At 37.9% G+C, this 15,640-nt stretch overlaps 1 pseudogene across 1 annotated transcript; it reads left to right on the top strand.

Moving 5' to 3' along the window:
- The first annotated feature begins 6,434 nt into the window (after nt 1–6,434).
- Nucleotides 6,435–14,965, top strand: LOC148742814 (uncharacterized; annotated as a pseudogene). The gene is made up of 8 exons (XR_016001286.1): nt 6,435–8,647; nt 10,538–10,630; nt 10,700–11,057; nt 11,374–11,504; nt 11,693–11,826; nt 11,958–12,147; nt 12,285–12,464; nt 12,679–14,965. The product of XR_016001286.1 is annotated as an uncharacterized LOC148742814 (transcript).
- The last annotated feature ends 675 nt before the right edge of the window (nt 14,966–15,640 follow it).

Here is a 15,640-nt window from a genome sequence, read left to right as displayed (position 1 = left end):
TGGCCTCTCTATTTCCGTTGATGTTTTTATAATCAAACTTCCAATGGAAATCAGCAGGCCACCTCTTGAGGGGAGATTGTGGGCCCTGAACATCTATTCCATGGGTTTCCACAACCTGTGTGTAGTCTTCCTTGACTTTATCATTCACCTTCTTAAATATGTGTGGTATAAGCGTTGCCCCGAGTGCCCATCCGAAAATATGGCAGCGGAATTGCTTGTCGAAACTGATAGGATTACTTGTCCTGAGGATTACATGAAAAAAACTATTAACTACAGAGCTTTCAAAAGAGCTGATTAAGTAACTGTAGCCACTCATGACCCAGATGCGTCTAAGTTTCCCCATAATTGTTATTGTCTAAAAACAAACTGGTGTTTATGAGCTGACCAATCAGAGCCAAGGGCATTTTTTTTACCCAAAACAGAATTAGAGATTTAACCTATTCACTCTCACAAGTGACCAAAAGAGAATTTCTCCTTACAATGCCAATACAATATCAAGAAGACAAGTGATGAGAAAAAAGAAAAAATATCAATTAGGGAATTATTAGTTGATCAGATTCCAAATTCTCCAAAGAAACATCATAAGAATTGTATGACAAACAGTAAGGAGAATTACTAATGAGATCTTGGGAGCAAAAGGGTTAAGTGGTGTTTTCCTTCATAAAAGCTCACAGCTGATTACAAAGAGGCAGTGAAAAGCCCACAAGAATGAAAGATTAGGCCATAATCTTAAGTTGAAAAGCACTAATCAAGTTGACAGAATTCATTTCTCCCAAGAGAGACTGAGATGAAATTTTCCGACAAAAAATTCTGAGTACAACTTCCCACTGAAATGTAGAAGATTGCTTTGATATTGTTAAATGCAAAGGACTTGCACAAGCTAACTTACTGCCAAGAAATAAACTCAGAGTCAAAACAATATTTTGACATTTCAATCCATGTGCTTTCAAAACAGCATGAATGTGAAAAACGTGAACGATGAACCTGAAATTCACTTTTTTCTGGTAAAAATAGTGAACAGAAGTGAGCTACACAGAGTTAAATGATATCTTCAAGAACTGATTTACTTTCTAGTTTTTGTTTGACTGAAGATTTGAGGCTGAATGGAAGTACTGTCTAAATTTTCGACAAATGTCACACAAAATTTTGTAGGTGAGTGAGGAAGTTGCGACAGTATGGCCGATTAAAGCTTGATACGCTGCAATAACACTTACAGCAAAATTTAATATGTGAACAAAATTGTGGTTAAATAAATTTACACAATGATTTTAATTCAAACAAACTTTGTTCTTTATTTCAAAAAAGTCTTTTTAACCACAATCAATTTAACTTAGTGCCAAATTTTATTTATAGTTTCATGCCACCAGCTCGTTTAGCAGATGAATTTGTGTAAATTGATCTTCATGAAAGACATGTGCAAGTGTAACATTTGGAAGGTTCATCTATGTGAATAAATAATTATGTTACAGTACTTCAAAAGACAAAAATGATCATTGTCTCATAATGCAGTCACTTTGGATGTGGATAAGAACATTTTAACTACATACAGCTTGTCTTCTTCAGGTGATGAGGTAGATTGAGTACACATCACCTATATGCTGTTGTGCAAGCTGAAATTGAATGGAATTCTACCCCTGTGATTAGTTCATCTTCAGATCAAGTTCCCTCTGTGGTCCACTGCCATGGCTCTCCTGTTGTTGTGTTTTTTTATCTTACTCAACCCAATACATCGAACTCCCTAAGATGCAGACCTCCACTGCTTCACAGCATACCCACAACACAAGATTAACACCTGCTCTGGAACAAAGTAAAGTCTATGGATCATGATCCCCAATTCTACACAAGCAGGATTAAAGAGGCAATTCACATACCACTTCATCCTAACAATATCAATAGGGACAGTTGCTGAACAGACAGAAGCCTGGATGTTGATGATCAAAAAACACAACAGCAGGAGAACTGTGCAACAGCTGATCCAAAGATACACCAATCATAGCCATGGGGTTTCATCCATGTACTTAATTGACCTCATTGCCTAAAGAAGACTAGCTATATGCAGTGGAACCGGGTTCGACACCTGGTTACCTGCATTACTAGCCACTGGGCTGGTAATTTCTAAAATTTACTAGCCTGAAACACAACTTGGTAGCCCGGATCGATTTGCCTGGAGGTTTACTTCAACCCCAAACACACAAACCTTCCTCTAAACTTATTGGCAAGGTCATTTAAAATGATAAAGAATGGCATTTTTTCTTTCACTGTGATAACATACTGTAATATGCTATTTAAGGAAAAAGCTAAGTAAATTTTCAAGTGCGAAGCGATCATGCGAGGCGATTGTGCCAGGCGATCTTGTGAAGCGATGTGCAAGGCATTGCAACATTGGTAGGGAGAAGACTGGGGAAGACATTGACCATTAAGTGCAGAGTCTGGCACCTAATGATGTTTACGATTGACATACAAGACAAAAAAAGACTCAAGAAGATGAAAGGTTTGTGCCTTCTTTGTTGGTATTATCATTACAATTCAAACTTGTTTTCAAGTAAACTAATAAAATGTTTATCTACTAGCCAGCAAGCTATTAAACATGGTTTTATACCAGCCCGACCAAATTTTTACTAGACTCAGGCTACTCAGCTAGCGGAGATGTCAAACCCTGGTGGAAGAATCATGATCTACATCTGAAGTGACCCCATTGTGGGACAAACAATTACATTTCTCTTTTGAAGTGTTATTTACCATGATGATTAACCACAAACTAGGGATGACTAACCACTTACTATTTACATGTAAAAAAATTCTGAGGACAGCCCAAATTGGACAAAGCAATAGGCCAAGTCCAATTGAGCCATCAAAGGACTTTTTCAAATCTGACTATTTACACAGTTGGACAAGCATGTAATCCTTTTACTTATTAACCCATTGACACTTACGTGTAACAAGTGTTGACAAAAAGTCAAAATTTTGGAGAAACCAAGAGGGCAAACACAATGTGAAGTAAATTTTTAAAAATCAGCTTTTCCAAAAAACAAGCTCCAGTGAAAGAGGACTAATTAAAGAACTTATTTCCGGCGAAAAAAGCGATAGATGAATATTACGTTTTAGTTCAGGAAACAGTTAACATTAAACAACACAAGCAATGTGTCTCACTGAAATTAATTGAGCACTTGCATATTAAGATCATTGTGGAAATCAAAAAGCTTGTCCAAGTATTTCCGCACATCTTTATCTTGAGCTTTTCTCTTTTCCTCACCCAATACTGTGCAGTAATCACATCTTGTAAATCAGTTTACCTGCAGTAAACAACAGTTTCTTTGTACTGAAAACTGAAATGTCACAAGGAATCAATTATCTGAACCTTTAGAGATATTGCTTTGATGTAATGTATTGTTATTTTGCAGTCTGGGGTTACTGTAATCAAAGTTGCATGAAAGCTACATCTGATCCAGGGATTTAAAACAACAATTGTTCTTAGTATATCATCGATTATACATAACCTTTCAAAACTAACTCTACAAATTCAGGAACTCTATTTCACCTTGGGTATTTTAACAAAAGGAAACACATCTCTCAAGAGATGACAAAAAATACTGTAATGGATGACATCTTCATTCTCATCTTCCATATCAGCTTTCAAATAACCAAACATGATGATTTTGTCCAGAAAGCTTGAAAGATGCAATGCTCCTGTGTCAGGCATCTTATCGCCAATCTGTCAAACAAGAAAGATTTATAGCACACAAACAGATCAGTTCAGCTTACTAGGATTTCTGTTAAACTATGGCTGAGTGCACTGAGGAGTTCAAAGTAATCAGTGCAATATATTGCGAGGGATACTTCTACAAGTTTGCATTAAGACAGGCTCACATCTAAACCAAATGCCAAACAAAACTCGTTTTATTGTCGTATTCTATTGTTTTTATTTCTTCTTTTTTAAGAAGTGGAGACGCATAGGACTTAATTAGCCACCTTTGTCAGGTCTGTCTTTATACCATGGTTCAGTGAAGAAGCAATCAATCTTAATAAGGCATTCTGTCGATCAGAGCATTCATTACCCTTTTACAGAATGCCTCCATCCAAGTTTTGGCCATAAGTCTCTTGTGACTTAAATTCTTGCATCTTGATTTTTGCAAAACTCTTAAACCAGCGTGAAAATTGCAAAACGTCTCACTTAGAGCTCCTGCGCTCAGTCCAAAAACCACGCAGTATGCTGTACTGCCTACTTTCTATCCGCTAAGATAATAAGGGATGCTTTGAAGGTCACTAAGAAACAAACAGGAATCACGTTTTGAAGAGATGGCTACTTATCTGATTTAGTCTTATTAATGATTTAGACAATCTAGGAGAAGAAAGCTGTTGGTTAAACTAAAGGACAACATAAGATGTACTGTACCTTTCATTTGGTTTGGCATGCATCCGTAGCCAATCAAGTACGATCTGCCTTTTTTGCTGCACATTATTGCCCTGAAGATTCGTACGTATCATGCACATCTCTGCAAGATCCATGGCTTCCAAGCATTTCTCAGCATAACATCCAGATTTTGTCACTATAAATATAAAGAAACCCACAGAATGATGAATATCTCTGAATCCAATTGCTCAAATATCCGTCAAAATCACGAGCGCGCTCTTGGATCGTCTGAGAACCAGGCTGAGTAATTGCCTTCGTGCCTTAATTTTGCAGTAAATGACTGTGGATCGTAAACAACAAAACAGCGAACGGTGGAAACAAATCACCCAAGTTTCCTCTCTCTACCAAAAACTACCAAAACGTTTACTCTTCCCCACTTGTTCTGCTCTATATGGCATAGCCAGCAACAAAATAATGGCGGATTGGTGGGGTTGTTTATTTTTTTAAGTCGTTACCCTGTTGGCTGTTTTGGTGTTTACGTCCACTCTGTATTTCGAACCCAGTTTTTCTAATAAACGACTCTCAGGAATACGTGACGATATGTCATTGGGAAGTTCGTGATACTTCCTTATCTAAATACCACAATTATCACTTCTTTGGCTAGAGCCTAGCCTCACCTTCTTTCAAAGAAGCAGCATGACACTTCTTGCGATCGTAACCTCCAAGTTTTCTCATGTCACGAACTTTCCCTACGGCAGAAATTAAACGTGTCTCTTTGTTCACGAGGCAAGAAATTTCAACTTCTCCTTTTTTATTACCACATGCATAATTTGGCTAAGATGACAACTAAGAAGCTATGATAAAACTTTCTAAGTTGAAGACAATTTGAATCCTTGACAGATATTTTTAAATTAGAACTTTAAATATGTTTTATTATCAGGTCAGGCATTCCTTCCACCTTCCCCGTACATAGTAGAACTGAATAACAAAAATTACGTAAACTCAGCTCTTCATGTTACAATTCTGGTTAACATCAAAAAATTTATCAAAATACATCGAAATGCCTTTTTTATTGATCCTCTAATTTCTCAATAGATGGTAGTTTTTAGATTAGGGCATCAAGATTGTTCCAGTATCCTAGTTGCTGTATTATGGATTTGTGAGGCTCCCCTTTGCAGTGCAAATCCAGCTCACTATCTAGTACGTGCTCTTCACAATGTCCACAATAAGCCTTTTTACTTGCTTTATATGCGCAGCCCAAAGCCCGTTTGGATTCGCGGTCTTCCCCCACGTCTAAAGTCGGAAACTTGTCAAATTCTTTGAAATTGGGGCAAAACCTCCTGGAATGATCCTCAACTTTGATAAAATGAGGTTTCAGTTCTCTAATTTTTGCACGTTTCCAGCATTGGGTTTTTGAGGTCAGTTCGTTCCTATCTCGTTTTTCACTTTGGATAAGTTGGAAAAATTCCCTTTTGGAATACACTGATATATCGTTTTTTTCAGCGACGTCCACGATTTTACCATCATTTGAAAGAGTGGAGGAAAAATACTTGGAGGAGCTCTTAATTGCTCTTTGGCCTCGTGAATAGATTTGAATTGTACAGATGGTACAAGCTGGCAAGCAGTTTTCCGGCTTTTCACAACGAGATCTGTTACTTTGAGAACATCAAAGAATTCCTCTACTTTTCTGCCTAGATCAACTACAGTGTTTTTGAATTGAATTACTATCCTCAAACATAAAGAAAAACGTTTTGTTTTTGAAGTTAGGGTAGAGTTGATTAGAAATGTTACCTTCAAAGTTGCCGCTTCGCGCCTTGCTACTGCTGAAGCTTTCATTTTCAGAAAGGACCACTTTGTTATCGTCCTCACAACCTGCAGTGCTAGAAGTTTCTACTTCTTGCTCTTTGGAAGCTCTGTGCTCAGGCAAGAGAAGTGTTTCAGCTCTTGAAGAGTCTGACGATTCGTCAGACTCTTCAACACTCAAAATATTTCAAACTCTTAAGTATTTCAAACTCTCTTGATAAGAGAGGTTAAAATACTTCCACGGCTGACTTGTCTATTCTCATAGCTCCCCTCTCAAAGCTTCCTTCAGTTACTGATGTTTCTACCAAAGGCTCTTTGGCGAAACTTGAGAGAATCGAGAGTGACAGAGGCTCTTCTGCAACCGAACTAGAGTAATCCATATCCATAGCCGTTCATGTATTCCTATTTCAGTTTGAAAAAACTAACGATTTCTTCGACAGCGTGGTGCGGCTGTCGGAAATTTCAAAACTCCTATGTCATCGGGCATACAAAAGCATTTCGTATAAGGTGTGCATATTAACCAATAAACACGAGACGGATTCAAAATTGTCGTCGCACATTCTTCAGGGTTCATGCCGGTCAGCTATTTGACAAGCCATGCTCAACAAATTCAGTTAGTGAAAAGATATGGTAACAACACGCAGTAGAGGGTCCTCACTACCTTACTCGAAAGATGGAAAAAGGGAAAAGCGGCACTATTCCGGCAGAGAGTGGTGTTTCACGAAAGCAGAAAAGGGAGAGGTACGCATGCTGCATCATCACAATAAATGACCCATTCTAGCACAGGATGGCACTGATCCTGGGTCTGTTGTTCACATGAAGCCCACGAGTGAAGATCTAAGGAAACTCAAGATACGTTTCGTTTTGAGAATTTTAAAAATTTTAATCTTTAGTGAGAAGAAAAGAGAATTGCTCTGAGAAAGATCATGTTGAGTTTGTACGAGATGAAGATCCTTTTTCATCATGCAATAGAAAATTAAGATCGAGGAGAATAAATGTTCTCGAGTCTGAGATTAGCTGCATTTGATTTGGCTTCCAAAAGGTTTGCACTGAGTAAACTTGGCCTGTCTATAGCAGTGGATTTCCCTCTTTTGGCATTTAGCTTACTCTGACCATTCACTCTTAATTTTTTACTACCTATCTACGGTAATCAAAGAAAATAATTTTACTTTAGTTGGTAGCTTACATGAAATTTCCCACAAAAATTTAAAGCGTTTTGGAATGCGAGCACAATAGCAATCAATGTGCAACACTTTTCAAAAATGGCGCAAGAAAGTTCCGTTTCTGGTCTTTGTTTCCGCCAAACGTGTTTGGATAAGCCGCCGATGCCGCATTTTCAATCTAATTTACTTTTCACACCAACGTATTTCCTGAAAGATAAGGTAAAATGGTTTTATGATATTTCACAAGTCATTCATTGTTTCTTAGGTAAAATACAACTTGGAAAAAGTCTTCTTTTGGACGTTACATTCTTAAATCCCGCCGACGACCTCAATAAACAGTTGTACTGAGAAATTTCTCACATTTCAAGATTTGGAGAACAAGTCAGAAAATTACTTGATGTAGAATTCTTCCCCGTGTCAAGTTCTGGCAAACGACCTGCAAGTAGTTTCTCTACCAGTGGCTGCAAGGAAAATCAAGCCAAAAACCGGCGAGATGAGAATGAGTCAAACACTATTTTGGTACAACCAAGTGAACAATTTTCCCTTGGTGTTGAGACCTTGTCGATTACCGTGTCTACGTCGACAAATGTAAATGTGAGCGCCAATGTCTCATCTGTATCCGGTGCATCTACATCTTCAAGCGAAAGTGGAGATGAGCCAGTAGTGGATTCGTCACAGCAATGCTACGCCATATCTTTGCGCGAGTGATTATTGTAAAGCTTTCGTGTGGTGGGAATTCGAAATTGTTCATTACTGAATTTTTGCGTATATTGGTTCCTAAAGTAGCCCATTTTTGTGCAGGGTCTCGAAAAGTTTTCGTGTTGAGCTTAAAAGCCCCAAGGAAAGATTACACACTTCCGGATCTCGATGAAGTGTTTGTGAAATCTCTCATGACCGAATTTAAGGATAATGAGGTCCCTTTTGGTCAAAAGCCATTGTTGGCGATAATCAAAGGCGTTTCAATGCCAAACGAATTCAAACAGGACAAGCTTGATTCAAAAGAGTTAGAGGTGATCGGTGGCAACCACTGAAGAGCGGCCATGCAGGCTATGCTAACGGAAGATGCGGAGAATATCAAGTATAAATACACGGAGATCATTTTGTTTAAAGGTTAGTAAGGCAGAGCTTTATCTCCGCACAGGAGATTTTGCTATGAAATACGAAGCAACACAATATCAACATTTTTCCGCCACGCTCTTGTAACACTTCTACTTCCTGATCACGAAATTATAGATTATCTTATAGAAATGCCAAAAAAGACATGCTGAAACTTGCGTTCAAGCACAACCCGATGGACCGCTTCCATCATGAAATGACTTCTCAAGATAAGGTATTAAGTTCTGCTCTTTCTTAGCCTGCAAAGCAAGCCCCGGGGGAGAGGAGCGGGTATTGGGGCGAGTGAAATGTGCTGTGGGGAGAGGGAGGGCTTGCCACAGACCCCCACTAACTAACGAAATTTCCGATCTTGTATGGACGAAAAATTCCCAGTGGCTGAGAGCAACACGTCAATCAACCCTTGAACTAAACAGTCTTCGTGGCGACTACCCTTTACAAAATTGGGGACGATGGTGATTTCAAGAAGTTCTGCCGTCAAGAATCAATGTCGAAGTAGAATATTTGTGGCAGCCATCCACTTGTTCAAGCTGAAGGCCTTGATAAGAATGGCGTCTTCATTCTCAAACGTGCCCTTAACCACAACATTGCAAAGCCGATGGATGTTGGATCCAAATCATCAATGTTTATATTTGTATCCATCGCTGAAGTTGAGGGTTGTCCTTTCGTCGGCGAGTCAAACAACGCTTCCCTGCTAGATGTAGGTTTTGCATGTGCCGGGGAGCAGACATGCAAGCTCTTTCTACCTGGACTTTTTCCTGTCGGTGTTGAGAACTTTCATTTCGATGAAACATTGCGGGAATCTGGACATTGAGAAGCAGCCTTATTCAACAGTTCATAAAACTGGCAAAAACTGTTAGCTTTTCTTGCACAAGGAAGGCATATAATTTGAGATACGTGCGACTTATTTTCGAAGTGAAAACCGACCGTTTGAAGGCGATCGGTGAAGATACACATCCCTTTGACTCTGATTAAAAATACGTATGATGCACGATCCTCGTAGTAGGGGGCGCTATTTATGCAATAGGGAAAATCAGACCTGAAAAAAATCAGGCCTGTACGGGATTCGAACCACTGACCTCTGCGATACTAGTGCAGCGCTCTACCAATTGAGCTAACAAGCCAACTGGGAGCAGGCCGTTAAGTTGATTCACAATAAACCCGTGATGATCAATCAGATATGATGAATATATGAAGTTCATATATTTTGAACTGCGGTTATAGATACGTTTGATGCACGATCCTCGCAGTTGGCTTGTTAGCTCAATTGGTAGAGCGCTGCCCTAGTATCGCAGAGATCAGTGGTTCGAATCCCGTACAGGCCTGAGTTTTTTCAGGTCTGATTTTCGCTATTGCATAATTAGCGCTCTCTACTGCGAGGATTGTGCATCATACGTATCTATAACCGTAGTTCAAAATATATGAACTTCATATATTCATCGAATCTGATTAAAAATGTTTACAAAACTCTTGAAGCCACTTCCAAATTTATTTTTTAAATCTACCCCGCGAAACCGGCAAACTACGCCATCTGGATTAACTTTTGGCATTATTCCTCTCTTAGATTTTGATACCAGATTCTCCTTGTCGTCTGACATTTCTCGCTCACATGGAGCAAGTTTTAGTTGTTGTTTTGACAGTTTGCATGGTTCACTGAGCTCTAGCTAATGGCTCTTTCTGATTGATTAATTTTAAGAGGGGCTGATTGACACATGCAAGACGATATGAATATGAAAATAGGGGGCGTTTCGTTAGTTAGTGGGGGTCTGTGGCAAGCCCTCCCTTTCCCCTCTGCACATTCTGCTCCCCCCAATCCCCCACCTTTCCCCAGGTCTTGCTTCGCAGGCTACTCTTTCTAGAAATTTGTCTCATTGTCATGTATGTTCTAGTCCTCTTGTGCGGTCTAGATACACAAGCAGAGAGAAAGTTATTTTTTGTCTTCGTATTATTTCTTAGGTACAATTTTTTAATGTTTTTCTCCCATTTTATTGAAATTGTTTTCTTGGGCTGTCTGGCTAAATACAAATTTAGTCCCTCAATTTGTAATAAAACCAGTATTAGTGATATGGCTAAAGTGTAATGAATAATTTATGTCATATTCTTTAAGGTTAAGCTGTGCCATACAATTTTAAGAGATGAGTTCAAGGGACAGAAGACAGCTGAATGGAGAAACTACTGCAGTTCAGTTATTAATTCAAAGGTAAACTAATTAACTCATAATGATAAGGAATAAATGAAAAAAAGCATCCAACACTGCACTCTTTTGTAGGAGTCTCTTGAATTCATATATCTGCTTAGTGGATTCGAGGAGCCAGCCTTCTCGGCCTTAGAACAAGTATTTCTGGTATATGAGAAATTTGAAATAAAGGACCAGACAAGCAGCGTCTCTCAGGCCAAAAAGTTGCTTTGCGGAGCGGTGCAACAGCCCAACATCGTTGCCTCAATGTTCAAGTGCCTGAGGTGACTAGATACTGAATAGCTAGTGGAGCTGTTGGGGAATTTGGCGGATGAGAAACTGTCTTTTGCAGAATTAAAGGAAGGGCAATAGAGGTAAAAAACACAGCAGCTCTGAAGGCGGAATTCGTAAAGAAAGCTGGCTGTCGATCATGGAAGGAGGCGGAGGAGAGGTATTCATTCAATATAACAGTTTAACAACTTCGAAACTCAATTATTACCACTTTTGATTACACTTCTACTTAAACATAAAGTTTTGTTCATGTGTCCATGTCCGTTGTGATAAAAAAATTCTTCTTTGAAATGCATCTATCAATTTATGATCCATTTTCTGTACAATGGCCTTGTTTTAGAATAGTGAAATAGTTAAAAAACACTAAGCTCAAATCCACAAGATAAATTGCCAAGTACAGTATTTTTATCATAATTTTTTTTAATGGAGGGGAGTAATTGTGCTCTTACAGCTTTTTTCTTTGCTTGGCATTAAAGGTTTCCCCATTTCACTGGACGCGAAGTCCTTCAGCCGTTTATCAGCACTGTCAAAAAGGGGAAGGCAATTGCTGAATTCATGGCACTCGTCGAAAGAGCCCTTCAAGCTGAAGTGGCAGAAGAAGACAACGGTATAGTTAGTTCCTACAACTAATAGAAGGCGATAATAGGTGCAAGTTATTTAGGAAATTCTTTCACTTTTGGTTAATTACCGTACCAACAGCTTAGAAATGATACAGAAGAATGTTTCTGTGCCGAAAGCAATCGATGCTATCACTTTAAACTGTACTTATATGGCTTTTTTTCCTCTTTTTTTCAGATCGCTCTATACTTTCGCGCATCAATGGGCAATTTTATTGCGCAATTTCTTCTGAGGATCATAATGTCTCTGCCGTATCACTTGAAGGAATCCCCTTTGGTGGTGCTGATCTAATCATTATACAGAAACAGAAAGTAAGCTCATCGCTTGATTTTTTTGTTTGTTTTGTTTTTCCTTTTTCTTAAATTCTCTCAACAAGATTCTTATATGCAAATGAGGCTATTGTTGACATGCTTTTAATTTTTCAAATTTGACAACTTTCCAGAACTGGAGTGAGGAAAAATTAAAGTCTACTTTAAGGCAGATATGTGGCCTGAACACAAGGCTAAAGATGACTCACTACATCATTGTTGTAAGAGAAAGAGATGAATCCCTTACACAAACCCCGGAGGAATGTACCCTGCGAGGGATGGCTTACACATTGTATGTTGCCTGGAGTAGGATGTCCGCTAAAGGTAACATTTTGTTTGTTTTTGTCATTAGGTTTAGAAAGTTTCCAATTTCCATTTAGGGTTAAGTCTTGATTTAGTGATAAATTAAACGACTCAGTGTGGCATGATAGTCTCTGAATGCTTAAATCTCTTGCAAACAGCTGGCCCTGGACTGACAGATGTCGTCAAAAAAAATTGTGTCATTATTGTTGGCACACCATCGAAAAGTGCCACAAATTGGTTTGTGGCTGAGAATGAGTTGGACCTCATGCAGCACATCAGAAAGCTTTTCATGCCTCCAAGAGGGATTGTATTAGAATTTGGACACTCATATACTCTAGGTAAGACACAATTATACAAACAAAATGTACTAAATCTGCACATTTTACAGACATTGAGTCCTTTATTTTCTGTGCCATAATACAGTTACGAAAATGGTTAATGGAAGTGAGACAAAATCGCTGACTTGCAGTAGCCTGCTGTCAAAACTTCTTTAAACAATGCCAATAGCTGCAAAAGGTAATAACTTGTTTATCCCTTATTTTTATGTTTCAGTGAGTTCCTGCCTGAAACCGTCGGTTGGAAGGAACATGAACTTATTATCCGTATATAATGACGAGAAGCCTGTTTCTGGTTTTAGGAAAGAAGCTGTCACACTGAGCTGTTCAGCATGCGAGGGATCAGGGTCTAAAGATAACGACAAGTAGAGAAATTGCTTTGCAAGACAATCGTACTGAATGTAGATTTATGATCCCTTCGCCGGAAAAATTGTTTGAGTGAAAGTTTCGAACAGATCAGTCAAGAGTCATTTCAATGAGGTTAGCCGTTAGCCGTTAAAAAGCAAACAAATTTCGCCACAAGGCAAAAAGTTTGAAAATTTTTGACCGTCTGTCTTAAAAAAAGTCTAGCGCAAGATTTTTTTTCATTTGAATGCAACGGAAAGAAATTTGCCGTTAGCTGTAACAACCTTTACCCTATTGAAACACTTTTATCTCAAAGAACACACGTGAATAACAATTAAGTAAAATTTTAGTAATTACTTTGTATACGCGTGATTGGGTATGACATGGAAATTTCCATGGACCTGCTTTTGACACAAATCAGATACTATTTTGAATATTTGAATGAGTATTACATGGAAATTTCCATAAACCTGTTTTGAAAAGGTATTTCGGACACTAAATTTTTAGCAAATGAGTCCGTAATACCTATAAAATTCCATGCACCCATTTTGGGCAAAGAAAGTTTGAAATTATTATACTTTTTTGCGCGTGAAAGAGTATTACATGGATATTTCCATGTACCCGCTTTGGTCAGGACTGCTTGATACTGTTTGTATACGTGGATAATAAGTATTACATGGAAATTTCCATGGATCATTTTGGTGAGGCACTATCCGGCACAATGAAATCGTAAAAGTATTTCATGGAAATTTCCTTGTACCTGTTTAAATTGGCTTAGAATGATTGATATACATTAATAAGTATTACATGGAAAGTTCTATGTACGCTTTTTGGCCAAGAACGTTTGAAATTGTTTTTTAGTTTTTTTTTTAACGTTAAATGAGTATTACATGGATATTTCTATGTACCTGTTTTGATTAAGAATGTTTGTTACTGTTTTGTATACGCGAGTACGTATTACCTGTACATGGAAAATTCCATGGACCCGTTTTGGCCAAAAGTGTTTGAAATTATTTTTTTTACGCGTAAATGGGTATTGCATGGAAATTTCCATGTACCCGTTCAATTTTTTTCTTTTCTTTACGTTTAAATGAGTATTACATGAATATTTTTATGTACCTGTTATGATTAAGAATGTACGATACTGTTTTGTGTGCACGAGTATTACATGTACATGGAAAATTCCATAGACCTGTTTTGGCCAGAAGTGTTTGAAAAAATTTTTTTATGCGTAAATGGGTATTACATGGAAATTTGCTTGTACCCCTTTCGATTTTGTTTAACAATGATTGATACTGTTAAGTATACGTGAATGAGTATTACAGGGAAATTTTCATGGCAATTTTGTGTGGCACTATTTTAACAGAAAGTCATTCCATTCGGTCATTGTATATTGACAGTGAATGTTGTATAATTGATATTTTTGCTGGTTGGCCAGGCAGGGCTCATGATGTACGTGTATTCAGTCGCTCAAAGATTTGGACAAAAAGTTATCAGTGGGACTGTGGTAGCAGGCCACAACACGTTAGCGAGAGACTTAAATGGGACAGCTATTGAACCATTTCTTGTTGGGGATCCTGCATACCCTTTCTGTAAACATCTAATGAAAGATTAAACTGGATCCAGTCTTTCACCTGAAAAGGAATATTTTAATTACAGATTAAATCGTGCTCGTATTCAGATTGAGAGAACATTTGGTCTGTTAAAGGGGAGGTGGCATTGTCTTCTACATCCTTTGGAATGTGATCTGGCCAATGTAGTTCAACATATAATTGCTTCATGTATAATGCACAACATATACCAAGAGGGAGATGTTGAATACCTTGAAGAATGGGATAGCGGGGATGCTGAGGAAATGAATAAGCCACCCACACTTGGTCCTCTTTCTGATGATGTGGGTGTTGGAAATGCTCAGCTAATAAAAAGTGTTTTATGTCAATATATAGCAGAGAATTAAGGATGATGCCAGAAGTAGTCAACTAATAAACTGTTAGAAAAATTACTTCATCTCTGTTGCTATAAGATGTGCAAGGTTGCAAACATTGGTCAATGGATGCAAGAATAGTCATTTACAGTGTTGTTGATATTTGTTATAGCCCAAAGGCTTATGTTCCTTTTCTAGTTTTGACAACAGTTAAAATAAAGTTTACAAGTTTTTTTCAGTTATTTTGTTTGTTAGCTATCAAGCACTATAACAGAACTGTTATATATTACTATCAAGCACCATAACAGAACTGTTTTTGTGGTCAAAGTAAGCCCATGTGAGATAACTCTTATGAGACAGATGAGGGTAATTATGACATGTCATTAGAACCTCTGAGGTATCTAACCTTAGTAAAGTTTATTTTAGCCCCATAAAGTAATTTCTGCCACAAGAAAGCAGCTCCCTTGTTATTTTAGATGCATCAGAATTTTGCATGTAAGGGGTAATCCTTTTTGTGTGAGAGAACAATCATTCAATTAAAAAGATACCAAAAGTTTTATTTAAGACATTGTAAAACAAGAATTGAGTCAGTTCCCTGCAGAGAGTGAGAAAGAAGTGACGTGAATGTAATGAACTGTTTTAATCTATGTGGCAAGGTGGACATTACTCTGTTCTCAACGAAATTCTAGTTGTTTTCTGTTATTCATCTCTATCTGAGACAGACACCTTATAGAGAACTCATTATATACATTATTAGTAATCATCTACGGGAGAGAACTAATGACATAAATTTTTCATCCATTATTTATTTTGCATTTCCATAATTTTCAGTATAAAACAACATATCCTAAAAAGGATTAACTATACTGGTTTCCAAAGGAACGTTCCGTCAACAGCATCTAGGTGACTT

The sequence above is a fragment of the Stylophora pistillata genome, chromosome 1, assembly GCF_964205215.1.
Source record: "Stylophora pistillata chromosome 1, jaStyPist1.2, whole genome shotgun sequence".
Taxonomy (NCBI): Eukaryota; Metazoa; Cnidaria; class Anthozoa; order Scleractinia; family Pocilloporidae; genus Stylophora; species Stylophora pistillata.
This window is presented reverse-complemented; position numbering and strand designations above follow the sequence as displayed.